Here is a 14,306-nt window from a genome sequence, read left to right on the forward strand (position 1 = left end):
AGCCATCCTCACCTGCACACCCTCCCTTGGCCCCAGCAAGCGACCCCACGCTCCAGCCCCACTGATGGAGCCCAGACCTCCGCGGATGGCTGGCCCCATCCCCCTGGCCCCCAGGACCCCTGGCTCCTCCCTGGTCTCAGCTCAGATCCACCAGCCCCAGAGACCACAGCACCCACCCCTCAGGTCCCTTACCTGCCTGCTCCTTGCAGGACTGTCGTCCTCACCTCACCAGAACCCATTTTGGGGTAATGCCTCTCCTCCCAGGGGGAGGCAGCTCTTCTCCCAGAGCCCAGTGGACTCTGCCTCTTACCCCAGCCCTGCACCCTTGCCCAGAGCAAGAGGCCCTGAGTTACATGGTCACTGGAAGGGTGACCGAAGAACTGATGAATCCAGCTGGTTTGCTACTGTCTCGTCCCTGACTTCCCCGCCAACTGTGCAGAGTATGAGGCTCCAAGCACGGAAACAAGACGCACAGGTGGTACGACACCCAGTACCTTTGGGGAGGCGAGGAGGCTAGTGGCCCGGCACTAGCCTACAGGACTGGCGTGCACCACTGAACCTTTTACACGGTTTCCTCAGGGTATAATGATGCTTTCCTCGGGGGACTGCTTCAGGGACGGGATGAAGCAATGTACACAGCAGGCGTATATAAAAGGCTGAGGCAAGGGCTGGTACACAGCCAGCGTCCAGTAGATGTGAGCTGGTATTAAAGCAGCTTGCATGCTGCCACTTTTCAATCACTGGTTGAGGGCTTTACATGTCATGGTGAGGAGTCTGCACCTAATAGGCTCCTAAAGAATGTTTTCATTAAATTTATCCCTACTGAATTGATATTTCTAATGAATAAATTTTGGTTTAATGCTATTCCCTTCACATGTAATTCCTAGGCCACATTCCTCTCTTTTAAAATGCTACCGATCTAGAGTCACAAAAACTAGTTCACTCTTTGAGGGGGAAAAGTCAGCTCCCTACCTCACAGCACATACAAATTTGTTTAAATGTTAAAATGATACCAGGAGAAAAATTAACAGAATACTTGTCAGACCTCAAGTGAGGCAAGGCCAGTTTAAGAAGTGATAAAGGAGCAAAGATGCCATTTCACTCCTTGGATGTAACAAAATGTAAGATGACGATGCTCAGAGTTGAGAGGAACGGGGAATACAGCTGGTATAACCAGGTACAATTCAGCAGTTGTGGTAAAAGTATTAAAGTGATGAAGCCTTTGGCCCAGTCCCAAGGTACACATCTGCCATAAGGAAATGGTTGTAGACTTCAAGGAGAACTCAGAGGCAGCCCCGGGTTCCTCTATTACCCAGTGAAGCTCTCCTCTTCCAGACTTTGAGTTCAGTCAAAAGGCAATGGAGTATGAAACTGTTTCTTTTCTTTTGTCTGTTCACTGCCACCAGCTCTGGCTCAAGTTCGGGTTATTTTACCTAGACTCCTGCACACATGTTCTGAGAGCGGAGTCCCCAGTCCTCACCGTGGGCCCACGTACGACGAGGATTCCAGAGTCACCACTGGGAGCAGAGTTAATACGATCGGAGGAGCGTTAGAAAGGAGACGGGACTGCTGCTTACAGAAGGCGTGAACGGCTGCCTGGAAAGGAGATTCCCTGAGAAACTATTTGAGCCAATAATTGAGTTACAATATGAGCTGAACAAAATCAATAGCCTTCCCATGTGCAAATAATAACCTATTGAAAAGAACAGAGCAAAAAATTCTGCTCACTTAGCAACAGAAAGTAAGTGTAAAATACTGTGAAAAGCACAGAAAACCCACTATTTTGCCATCAGGACTTCCTACTGGCAACACTATGAGAACAGCTAACTCGGCAAGAAATCGAACATCCCTTTTCTTACCCCCTTAGTGACCCTGCCAGGTGCACTCCATTCCCCCACTGCCCCTGGGTGCCAGCCTCTGTGATGCCCTCTGTTCCCCTCTGGCACCTGACCGTCTCCTCCCGGCAGAACGGCCTGGGCCCTCCGCAGTCCAACGCCTCCCCCTGCTCTGACCCCTGGCCTTCGGCCGGTACCGGACCCAGTTCCCACACAGACACACCGCCCGCCCCTGCGGACCTGTCAGGCACGGCTGTATGCTGGGCACCGGTGCACCCCTCACTTGCTACAGGCTGACCTGTGTCCACCCCACCCGAATGCTCATGTTGAAGTTCGAACCTCCGGGACCTCAGAGTGCGGCCGTATTTGGAAAAAAAGCCTCTAAAGAGGGGATGAAATCAGGCCGTTAGCGTGGACCGTGATCCAACTGACTAGTGTCCTTCTAAGAGGAGGGAATTTGGACGCACGGGGACAGGGCGAGAGGCCGCGGGGGGGGCCAGGCCTGCCGGCCCCTCGGCGGCCACCGGCCTCCAGAACGGAGGGAGGATGAACGCCCCATGTTCAAGCCGCCCAGGGGCACTGTTACGGCGGCCCAGGCAAAATAACACGTGCACGGTCTCCAGCGCCAGAAGGGCAGCGGGGACCCCTCCACCGACACGGACGAAAATCTGCTCTTGGCGGGTTCACATCACCAACTTTCCTGCTGTCCATACAGACAGATAGACATGCACACACGCGCCATAGGACAGCCCCCCGTTCCCCCCATTAACTGCTGACTTGGAAATCTGGGTCCGTTTCTCCCCCGCCCAGAGGTCTGCGATATTCTGCAGATTCTGACGTCGTGTGACGGGCCCCCCCCACCCCCGGCAGCCCGGCCTCTGGGCCGCTGGGCCACCCTGCACCCCGGCTTTGCCCGCAGCAGCTTCCCGCCGCCCTGGGACCGCCCCCCCTGGGCAGCCGGCGGCGCCCGTTCCGACGCCCTCCCTTGGCCCCTCCCACCGCATTTATTCTTCAGCCTCAGTAGTGCTTCCTGGTCCATACGAATTTTCTGTCAATTGAACAGCCTTCCATGCCCTCGCTTTCGTTCCTGTCGCACTCGAGTCTCTTGAGTCTCCGCGTGGCCCCTCGTGGCCAGCACCGTACCCCGCTTCCTCCAGAAGGCAGAATCCCAACCACGGGTGTGCATCTGTCCGCTGCCCTCATGCCCACACCTGGCTTGTCATAAGCAGATGCGTAAAAGGCTCAGTTTAGACTCAGCAACCTTAACCAGGTCCTCAGAGGTTTCTGGCCGCCTCACCCCGTTTCCCAGGCAGCTGTCTTCCGTCCCCTCTCTTCTGCCTCTGACTCCCCTTGTCCCCCGTGATTCGCCTTGGGTCCCACTTCACAGAGAAAATAAAGGCCGTCACATACAGGCTCGGCTCCAACTTGCTTCCCACCAAAACTGTACACTGGGCTGCCCCCTTCCCTCCTGTTCCTACTCGGGAGGGGTCTCTCCACCCAGCAGAAGCAAAACTCTCCGATTATGCTCTGAGCCCTATCTTTTCTGTTCGATTTATGCCATCAATTAATTTCTCTCTTTTATTTTCATTCACAATCCCTCTCTATTCTTCCCTCTCTCTGTAATGGATACACCGTCAACATTTAAATATTATCTATTCCTAATCCCTCCCACCTTAAAAAAAATCTCTGAACCGAACATACACACTTCCAATAACTGCCCCCTTCTCCTCCCACTCACAGCCAGTCACTGAAGGCGCATCGCCGCCTGCCCGCCCGCACTGTGCAGAGCCCACCCTGAGCTGGCTTCCCTCCTGGCCCGCCACAGGTGCCCTCACCACGACAGTCGCCTCCGCTCTTGGAATCTGATGAAAACGTTAGGTCTCACTGCTCCTTCCTCTCGGCGCCTGTGGGTCACGCGTCCCTCCCGCCTCCCTCCACACTCTCTCCTGGCATCCCTGGTACAAACACACCTCTGATTTTCCTGGCAAATCTCTGCCAACTCTTTCTCAAACTCCTTCACAAGCTCATCCACATCTTACAGATTTTAAATGTTAGGATGCTTCAAGGATTGCCCCTTGCCTTTATGTCCTCTCTGTGTATTCTCCCTCTAAGTGACTCTAACCCTTCCCATGGCTTCAATCATCCGTACACAGATGACACCCACATTTCTATCTCCCATTCAGACCTTTCTTCTAAACCTTGGATTTATGCAGCGAACTTCAGTATCTTCCCTTTAACACCCACGGGCATCCCTAGCTGAGCAGGACCCACACTGAACTCCCAAGCTCCTCCCACAGCTGCGTGACCTCCAGCTCCGTCAGCCTCAGGAAGCCGCAGGGCCTTCCATCCACCCTAGGAGTCCTAAATGTAAAACGCATTAATCAGGTATTTCTTTCTCATTCCCTGAAATCCAATCACCATTAGCAATCAATTCTATTTCTTACATATCCAATTCCATTCACTTCTTTCCAGTCCCACGGCCATTATCCTCCCTGGAGTGTGACCTCCCTCAATGGGACTAGCGGTTTGTTTCCTAACTGAAGCCCCACATCCCCTCCTGCCTCTTTCAGTCCAGTTCCCACACTGCTGGAAAGTCACCTGTCCAGAAGGGGACGCTTCACCGCACTTCACTGCTGCTTGAAGCCCTTCGAATGCTCCCTACTGCCTTAGAGTAGACATCGCATCTGTCAAACTGCATGAAAGTCCTCATGCTATGTGGCCGCTGTTTGTCTCCCCACCTTCACCCCAAAGTTCAATTTATGCCATCAATTAATTTTTCCCTTCTGTTTTCATTCACAGTCCCTCTCTATCCCTCTCTCTGTAATGGATACACACATCAACATTTAAGTATTATCTATTCCTAATCCCTCCCATCTTAAAAAAAAAATCTCTGAACATACATTCTCATGCACATTCACTGCACTCACCTCACACTGCACAGACACCACCTACATCAGACCAGAACCTCTTCTCCATTTAATAGAATGATATCTCGGGCTGGAACTGGTGCACAGGAATAGGCAGTCTCCTGTGTTACTGACATGTGAACTGGTAAAACCTTTGAGAACAATTCAGCAATATATGCAAAATCCCACCAATGTTCTGTGTTTGACATGTAAATTCTTATTTTTTTTGGATTCAACCTGATGTAATAATTATGGAGGTATTCATACAGTAGAGTAGCCTGGAAACAAATGGTGATACTTTGTTCATCTGGTAGAGTATATTTTCTTTCATGTAGGGAAAGGGTCTCTTTTGCTATAGAGAGATATATGTATAAACACATATTCATGTGCATGTATACACACAGAGAGCAAGCCCACCATGGATACTGCATATACGAAACTCATCATTTTTAATACTATCTAAAGAAACTATTCCAGTTAAATGTTTTTAGTTTCCTGATATGTTATCTGTGACAACTGGATTATTTGGGGAATTTTTTTATCCTCAAAGTTCTCAAAATTAGAAAATGGTTTTAACTTGCCCTGAGAGAAAGCTTGCACCATTCATGACAAAGTAAAGGAATTTAAAAAGACAGTTCTTTCTATTCATTTTGGGGTGAATGCTTTTTCTAAATGCCATCAGTTCTATCCATTGCTGCCACACATAATCCCTGGTTACTTGCTTTATTAAAGCCCCACTTCAAAACAGAGAAAGAGTAAACTGCACAGAGTGAAGGAAAGGATAACCCATCATTCTTTTGGCAGAAGATGCATGAATATGATAATCAAAACTTACTGCTGGGTGTGTGTAGGTAACCTGCTAATATGTACACAAGAGGTGGAGTACAGTACAAATTCCTGGAAAAGGGGTCCAAATACGGAACACTTTATGCAATAAACAATGCAGTGAACACTTAGGGAGCACCTACTGCATCAGATACTGTGCCAAGTGATGGAGATACAGAGATAAGTGACAAACAGGCCCTGCCTTGTGTGGAACAGAATAACTCAGTTCCTTCTCTATAAGCCTGGTCGGAGCTTCTTCAGAAGCCTCACTCCATACTTGCCACTCAGCTAGGACCACGGCTATTTCCCCATTGAGATTGGAATCCTAGGATCAACCACTTCTGATCCCTGCCCTCCTGGGCTAGTGTTCGTTAAAGGCACCAAACCACATTTCTGTTCTGTTCTATTTGAAAGACTGTCCAAAAAGTAAGACTTCACGCCTCTCACGTGTGCCCTGCTACCTGAACCAGGGATGCGCCGAGGCACAGCCCTTCTGCTTCCTCCCCCATTGCTCCGGATTCCTTCCCCCTGACTCATCCTCCTGGGGTGTTGAAGATGGTCAAAGTGGCTGCAAGTTTTCCACTCCTGTTATTGTGCCCCTTCATCTGTACTGGCCTTGTGACTTGACTTGGCCACCAGAACGGGACAGAAGTAACAGTGTCTGAGTTCCTGGCCTAGGTCTCGGGCTTCGCAAGCTTGAACTTAGAAATCTGCCACCACCACATGAACAACCCTGGGCTCACCAGCTGGGTTGCAAAAAGACACGGAAAGAGGCTCAGTTAGCCACAAAAATGCGGCTATCACACGCCAGCCAGCTGAGCTAACCTGCCAGCTAACTAGAGGCATAAGCAAGCCCAGCCAAGAACAGCCACCAGCCAAATCAAGATTAAAAGAATAAAAGTGAACTCAGTTCAGATTTATAAACTGCCTAATTATTGTTTTAGGTACTAAGTTTGGGGTGACCCACAGGGCTTGTAATCGTCCATTTCAACCACTGTCCATATATGCCCCCCGCAAAGCGCGCCCTGTGTTCCGCGCTCTGCTTGGGGCTTGGGTTTTCAATGAGGGTAAAGCTTCCTTCTCTGAAACCGGCTCACCTGGGTTTCTCCACTTTCCCACACTGCCTGCGTGCTTGCAGTAGGAAGGAGCGCCCCTAACAAAGTGCTGCAGTCCTTCCGCATGGAGGGACCGCCTCCTCTGACGGCTGTGGCATCCACCTCGTCGCTCACCACTACCCGCTCCGCATTCACGCCAGCGCCCTGCCACAGCGTCCCTGGGGACCTCAGAGCCTGGAAAGCAACCTTCCTCTCCAGTTTGCCTTAGGAAACGTCCAATGACCTTCGTAAAATGGGTTCACCACCTAGAGTCTAAGTTTGCTTGCCTCCTCATACACGGTGGGCTGCCGTCTCTCACTACTGAAGCACCCCTGAATTTGTCAACACTCGAAACTACTCCACCCCTGAGGTAACTCAAATCTCAAACTGTGTCATGCTAATGCGTAAAAAATAGCAAAGAACAACCACAAACCTTTTTGCATTGTATCCATCAAAGAACGATCTCAAAAACATTACCCAAATCAGATACATACATGACTGAGCTTTTAAAACCACATAGGGACAGATAATTCTCATAATATGTAAAAGTCATATGGAAATATAAATGACATAAAATATTTTTTAAAATAGGAATGTTCTCCTAGATGATAACTCATACTAGAGAGCTACAATAATGAAAATATATTAGAATCAGTACCATAAGAGACAGATTAGTAGAAAATGACAGAAATCCTAGAAATAAACTCAAATACATGTAAATATAGAAGTATTTAACATAAGATAAAGTGGCATGTTAATCATAAACAAAAAGACTATTCAACAAATATTACTGGAATTATTGGTCAACTTGCTTGACAAAAGAAAGTTAATTAGAACTATTATCTTATGCACACCAAAATAAATTCCAGATTATTTAAACTTAAAATGAAAAAAGAAGGGCCATTCAGAGGTTATCAGCTTTTATGAATGAAAAGAGGAAAAGCCCTTATTAGCATGACTAAGATTCAATTACATAGAAATTTAAATCTTTATGTAGGAAAACACTACATAAAAGAAATAACATGATGAAAATATATCTGCAACATATATAACAATGTTTTTTTACAAAATGAACTCTTACAAATTAAGAAGCAGAAATACAAAGAATTGAATTTTAAAGTGGACAATGCACATAACAAATAATTAAAAAATAAATACAAATTACAAACATACATGTGAAAAAATTCAGCAACCTTTACCACTACTTCTGACATTTGTCCCAGACTCCAGACTCATATACACAAAACACCTGCTCTGCCCGCCACGGGGAAGACTGGTTCTCGTGTCAAACAGAGCACAGTGAAGCCGGACTCCGGATCTTGGCCGCTCTCCCGAAGCCAGCTCACTAGCAGCTCCCCTGTCCTAGGGAAGCAGCTCCATCATTCCGCCTCCTCAACCCCAAAACCCGGCGTCACCCTTACTCTTCTACTCATAGCCAGATCAGGCCATCAGAAAATCTGTTGTCACTACCTTCAAAACACTTCCAGAATCTAAATTCCTATCACTTCCATCTCTTCTCTGGATGTGCAAACACAGACTTGCCTTGCTTACAATAGGTAACTTGTATCCCATCTCTCAAAGATAAAAATAAAACTTAAGCTGGCCCCTCCTTACCTCCCCAGCTGCATCTGACATCATGCCCTTGACTACACACCTCAGCCACACAAGTGTCCCTCACCACACCCTGCCTCCTGACACAAGGCCTTTACACATCACATCTCAGCCTGAGCACATGTCCCTTCTTCCCTTCACTAGTGGGCTGATATTGCGCATCAGAGCACAATGCGAACATCATTTTCTGAAGGATGCATCCCCGATCTGCCTGCTGGGCGAATTTCATTTATTAGAGGCACTTTATCAACATCTTACTAATGCGACATGGCACTGCATACTTGATCACTATATGATTAATGTCTGTCTCCTGGCCTGATTATTACGTCTTTGAGGGCAATCTTATTTTGTTCATCACTATATCCCCAGTGTCTAGCAGAGACTAATTCATAGGAGTTGCTTAATAGCTATTTTTCAAATGAATGACAAATACAGGAAGAGCCTCAGTGGTTAAGACACACAATTTCATCTTTATTTCACTCAATTTCTGTATATATTGCATTGAATGATCATCACGTACTGCTATTTCTAGGATTATCCCAAGCTCTCCAGCTCCTACATGTCTTCCCAGGCACACGGCCCACCCAGCCAGGACAGTTAATCCAATTCTTAGATTCCACTGATTGTCTGCCCGGCTCTAAGTCCCTCGGCTTTTAGGAATCGTGGTTTGAAAGGACATTAACAGATCAGTGAACAAGTACAATGTCCATCTTGTTCTATCCTAGCCCGTTCCCTCCCTTTTTCCCAACCAGCAAATAAAAGTGACCTTTCAGAGGTTCGGGGCCTGAGAAGCACTGGAGGTATACTACAGGAAGAAGCATATACAGAAAACTTGCTGTAAGAGGACCCGATTCATGATCAGAAAAGCTCAATCTTTTATTGGTTTAAAAACATGATGCTTATCCATAAAACAGTGGGAAATGAATGGGTTACCCACTGCATTTTTTTCTCTTCCTCCAAATACAATAAAAAGTGAGTTCTCCAAATCTAACAATGACGACTCAGGCAAAAAAACAGAAAGTCCATGTCTCATGTCTTGTCACAAATTATGCTACAATAATCTAGGACCTGAAAATGGTCAGAGAGGCATGACTAGGCCAGATTAGCCCTGAGAGAATATTCAGGGCCCTCTGCACACCCTCACTTTCAGCACGGGGCAATAGATTTATGCGGGCTCACTAACTCCTCCAGATACCACCTTGGAAGTGACCCCCAGACAGGAGGCACAGGGGACATTTCTAAAGTCATGGATTAATGGGAACAATTGCAAAGGAGAAAAGGGAATTTAAGGTTGTGGAAAACGAATTGCCCTGAAGTTTTCTAGTACTGGGTTGCTTTTATTAATCTTATTCTTACAAGACCTATAATAAAAAATCAGTCTTCAATGCACGTGGGACATGCATAGTCACCAGTTGGATGGGAACAGCTTAATTTAATGCTGAGACAGCACAATCCATCTCGCAGAGCCACCTGGCATGAACCAAAACTACATATCTTATGAGACTGTAGCAAGCTCCTAAAGCCTGGAAGCCAGACTGATACAAGTTATTCCACCAGAGTATTTAGAAAGAGACCTCACCTAATGTAAATGCAAAGAAAACTTAAAAAAAAAGAGAGAGAGAAAGATTTTGGAGCCAAAGAGGAAGAATTCTTCATGATCACTGACTTTCAAGAATTTCAGTTCATCATCTAGGTAGGTCTTGACCTTTCCAGTAGATACTTTTAAGTTTTAATTCAATGTGCTTTGCCTACCTGTTTTTCTTTTTACCAAAATCAAGTAAAAATCCAACCAGAAGACATGTGCTTCTGAAATGTCTTTTCCTGAAGCAGCAGAATTCAACTGTTTCTATTTCATATTGAGGTACTAAAAATTAATGAAAACATGCGCTTCCTATAATAAACCTAGACACCTCATTTTCATAATGAATAGTGGGTAATTTCCATTTGATTTCCTCTTTACTGCCTATAGAAATAAGTGTTATAAAACTGTATTTCCTAAGTATTTACCTATCTTTTGAACATATGGTGATTGCTATCTCTGGAACACCATACACTTTTCTCCATTCAAACTGATTTTCTCCTTCCGCCAATGAAATACATCACACATCATGTGTGACGGTCAGTCCATGACAAATGCTGCCTCCTAACTGGGTTGCTGCCCTCTTACCAACCAGGTCCTCTCAAGCAGAGGAGCCATCCCCAAGCTCCGGTGTCCTTGTCTGCAAATCCCAAGTCATCATGACAAGCAAGAGACATGATCCCTATTAAGTTCTCGTACTCAGAAAATACTTAATAAATGTCAGCTTAAAACATAAACCCTAAGACACATCCTCTGGACCCACTGCACACTTGAGATCCACGGGAGAACAGCAGAGCCCTGTTAGGACTGGCAGAGGGGACCCACACCTCCAGCTCGGTCTTTGCTAACTAAAGGGCCTGCCTACCAGGAACGCCGGCGTCACCCAGGAGCCGGTCGGGAATGCAAACTCTACAGCCTCACTTCAGAGCCACTGAATCATAATTTTCATGTTTAACAGAATCCCCAGGTGATTCATTTTCCCACTAAAATTTAAGAAGCACAGAGCTAAGCCCGTTGGACAAAAATTCAGGTCTCAGTAACATGACAAGTGTATGTCATGGACCATTGGTGCCACCTGCCAACTGCTAAAGTAGCTCATGTTATATCTGTATGTTATCTATTATGCTATGTGGACTTAAAATTATTTTCTGAGTTGCTGAATTTGTTACACAAGTATTTTTAAGACATGTCTTTACAATTTGAAATAATATCTACAGGGAAGACCATTCTTAAATCAGCAAGCCCATGATTATTCTAAATTAACAATGTAACTAAAGCATGAAACAGACAAGAAACCCCAAATCTGAACCTCCAATCCTAAAAAACCCTGGGGTGACCGTGTGGCTTAAACCCCAACCCTAGAGAGCGGGCAGCCAGTGCCCAAGTAGGGGCAACATGTCAGCAGCTGGGTGACAAGGTGTGACCAGGACCAGCTGCCACCGAGCAGCAGGATCCAGGCCAGGGCCCTGGGGTGTGGTGCGGGTGCCCCGGAGCACAGTGCCGCCGGGACGCGCAGACATTCTACGGGCTTCATGCTCCCCAGCTGGGTGCAGCTCCCGTCTTACCACCACCAACTCCGGGAAGGATTTCTTAGAGCAATGTCATGTGTATTTGTTATAGTTAGTTAGATTTCATATGTATTTTTGACCCTTAGTTGTGAGATGGGGCCAGCTTTTGCATAAAAGGAAATGTGCCTGAATTGCAGTCTCTCACAGCCATCTCTAAGGAATTCCTTTCTGAGCCCTCCTCACACTTTAGTCCTGTATCATTGTTTTCTCCATCTCATTTTCAGTCTGTGCCAATTCTATACAGTCTGTAAATACACACCAGAGAACACAGTCGCGTACAGCATTCAAGGCATGGGGTGGCTGGGGAGGGGGTGAGGCAGTGAGCTGCTCGCTGGGGATGGTGGGTGCTGGGCCTTTATTCTTCCAGGGACACGAAAATGGTGTCTGTCTGCCTTTCTTACCAACATGGTCTTCCAGCCACTACTCTCTACATAATTGCCAACATCAACTTCTGAGATGCTTTAAATTGCAGAGATCTTATTTCTGCCTATTCTGATTTCAAAATGCCATTTCGCGTGATCTCGATTGAGAAGAAAATAAGCTCATTGTTAAAACAATTAGCTACAACACTATAGATAAGAAGCTGCATTTTCTGCCTAAGATAAGCAAGCATGTTTCTTCTCTTTTGAGTCTCACATGATCTCGGGTTAGCTCTTCTGCTTTGGTATAAATCTGAAATTCTCTCATCGTTTCAAAGCCTTACACTACTAAGGACGACCAGCCTTCTGATCACCTCAGGAGTGCCGCTTTTAGTCTCCTAGAATTGTGCTAGACAGTTTGATTTAATTATTATTACAGACAGATCTGCATAAAGCTGTCTTCTGGTGAGTTTTAGGCCACTTAGGCAATGTCATTGGACAGGCAGAGAAATTCTTTTGAGAAAATGTAATGGAGCATGAAAAATAATAAAATCCACAAAACACATTTATTCAAGAATCTTAATAATGAAATTACAATTCAGAGTGAAGAACTAGAGGCTGAGTACTATTATTCTAAAGTAAAACATGATTTAATAGGCAGAGCGTAATGCCAAGAATCCAAGGGCAGTATGCCATGTTATGTTTTCTGAAAAACCACTTCCACTTCAAAAAAAATTAAATATAGTCTTATGCCATCTATGGAATTTACTGAAGATGCAGAACAGCAATTAATTTGAACAATAATTCCCTATGAACTCAATAGACAATTGTTTGTGGTAAACAACAGAGTCCAGGTTTCTGCAGGATCTCTCCCATTAAAGGATCTCCCATGAACTGATATTCCTAAAACTTCCTTGGGACAAAAGCCCCCTGATGCCCTTTTCAAAGACCTCGTGAAACAGGAAAGTGTTGGTTTCCCCCAGTACTGCCCCCTGGTGCTCCTCACTAAAGGGGAAAAGCACCCCAAAGCAGCTCTCTGTAGGGTGATGTGGCAACATCTAAGTGACATCGTCTTTGACCCAGCAGTTCCACCACCATCAGCAATTCTCCCCACAAAGCCATAAAACGTTGCCCCATGAGGACGCACGAAACACAGCCTCAACGCTGCTTTTCCGGAGAACTGCATAGATTGGAAGCAACCAACACGGCCTTTGAGAGGGAAGAAGAAACGCTGTGGCGACACAGCTGCGCCTGGGAGAGAGCTGACCCAGAAACACTGCCAGGATAAAAGTCCTAGAAACTTATGATCTAATTTACTGTGTGAAAAGCCTACGATGTTTGCAGACCCACTGAAAATCTTCTGGGAGGACACAGGTCCAGGTGCTTCTGGGAGAAGAAGGGAGCTCTTTATGTTTTATTCTATATCATTTTGAATGGATTGAACATTTACTGTATGTATGCATTATTTAAGATGCTGTACTACAGTTAGGAAGGAATAATGATTGTGTCAAACAACTCACACCCCGCCGGACTGTGGAGTGGGAAGCATGGTGGCTGAACCCTCGGGACGTCGTCTGACCCGTGGTGCTGCGCGGCCTTTTCCTGGAGGCCCAGCTATGCCACCAGCTGACTAATGAACAGTAAATATTTTAAGGCTGTACTATTAGTTATTCCTGCTTATTAATATCTTGCCAGTTCAGTATTTTTTTTCACTGATTTGACACTTAACAGTTTTTATAATATTTAAAAAGTTAAGAGGCCAAATGTCATTTCTAGTTTATGAAGAAAACAATACAAAATTACTGAGAGTGTTTGGGAAGCCTATAGGATTATCTTGATGAACTCTCCAATAAAACTTAGCTGATTTGTCTTTAGTGAAAATACCTCTTATATGTACAAATGGACTTATCTTGGCCATTTTTTCACACATACCTACACAATTGGAAAAATACCTAATTCAATGATTTGTCCAATACGATAGGGAGCCGGGAAGCGACGGAGCAGCAGGTGCACCTAAATGCCCCGGAAACGCAGCCCGCACCCGCGCCCACTCCCCTCCCCAGGTCCTCGGGCACACGCACGCTTGCACCGCAATTACCTCGCTGTCTGTGCGCTGCACACTTTACCACCAGTTTTCGTGTTATTACTCCTTTGTACAAAAATAGCTGTATTTTGAACGCCCTCTTAAGGACTGAAGGGCAGCGCTGTCCAGTAGCACAGCGGCAGCGTTCCCTGGCCTTGGCCTGTGTGACCCACGGGCCCGCACCATCCCCAACGGCCGGCTGGGTGCACAGTCGGGCTCACGCAGTTTGGGACAACAGGGCTGGTGTGCATTCGCTGGTGAAGACAGACTGTGCCAGGATTTCCATGGTCACTGGCTGCCTGGGCAGCATTTTTAACGTATTTTGGAGGAATTTGTATCAATATGAGAGAAATGCCTTCCACAAAGTCTCACGTATTTTCCCACTAAAGTTATTACACAGAATAGATTCCTCCAAGAAAACACTGCCTCCTGCTAAAATACAAGTG

At 46.2% G+C, this 14,306-nt stretch overlaps 1 protein-coding gene across 2 annotated transcripts in view; it reads right to left on the reverse strand.

Annotated features, from left to right (window-relative positions):
• NELL2 (neural EGFL like 2) overlaps positions 1–14,306 on the reverse strand; it is a 265,794-nt gene that overhangs the window by 181,448 nt on the left and 70,040 nt on the right. The window lies entirely within an intron of this gene.

This window comes from Manis pentadactyla, chromosome 14 (genome assembly GCF_030020395.1).
Source record: "Manis pentadactyla isolate mManPen7 chromosome 14, mManPen7.hap1, whole genome shotgun sequence".
Lineage (NCBI taxonomy): Eukaryota > Metazoa > Chordata > Mammalia > Pholidota > Manidae > Manis > Manis pentadactyla.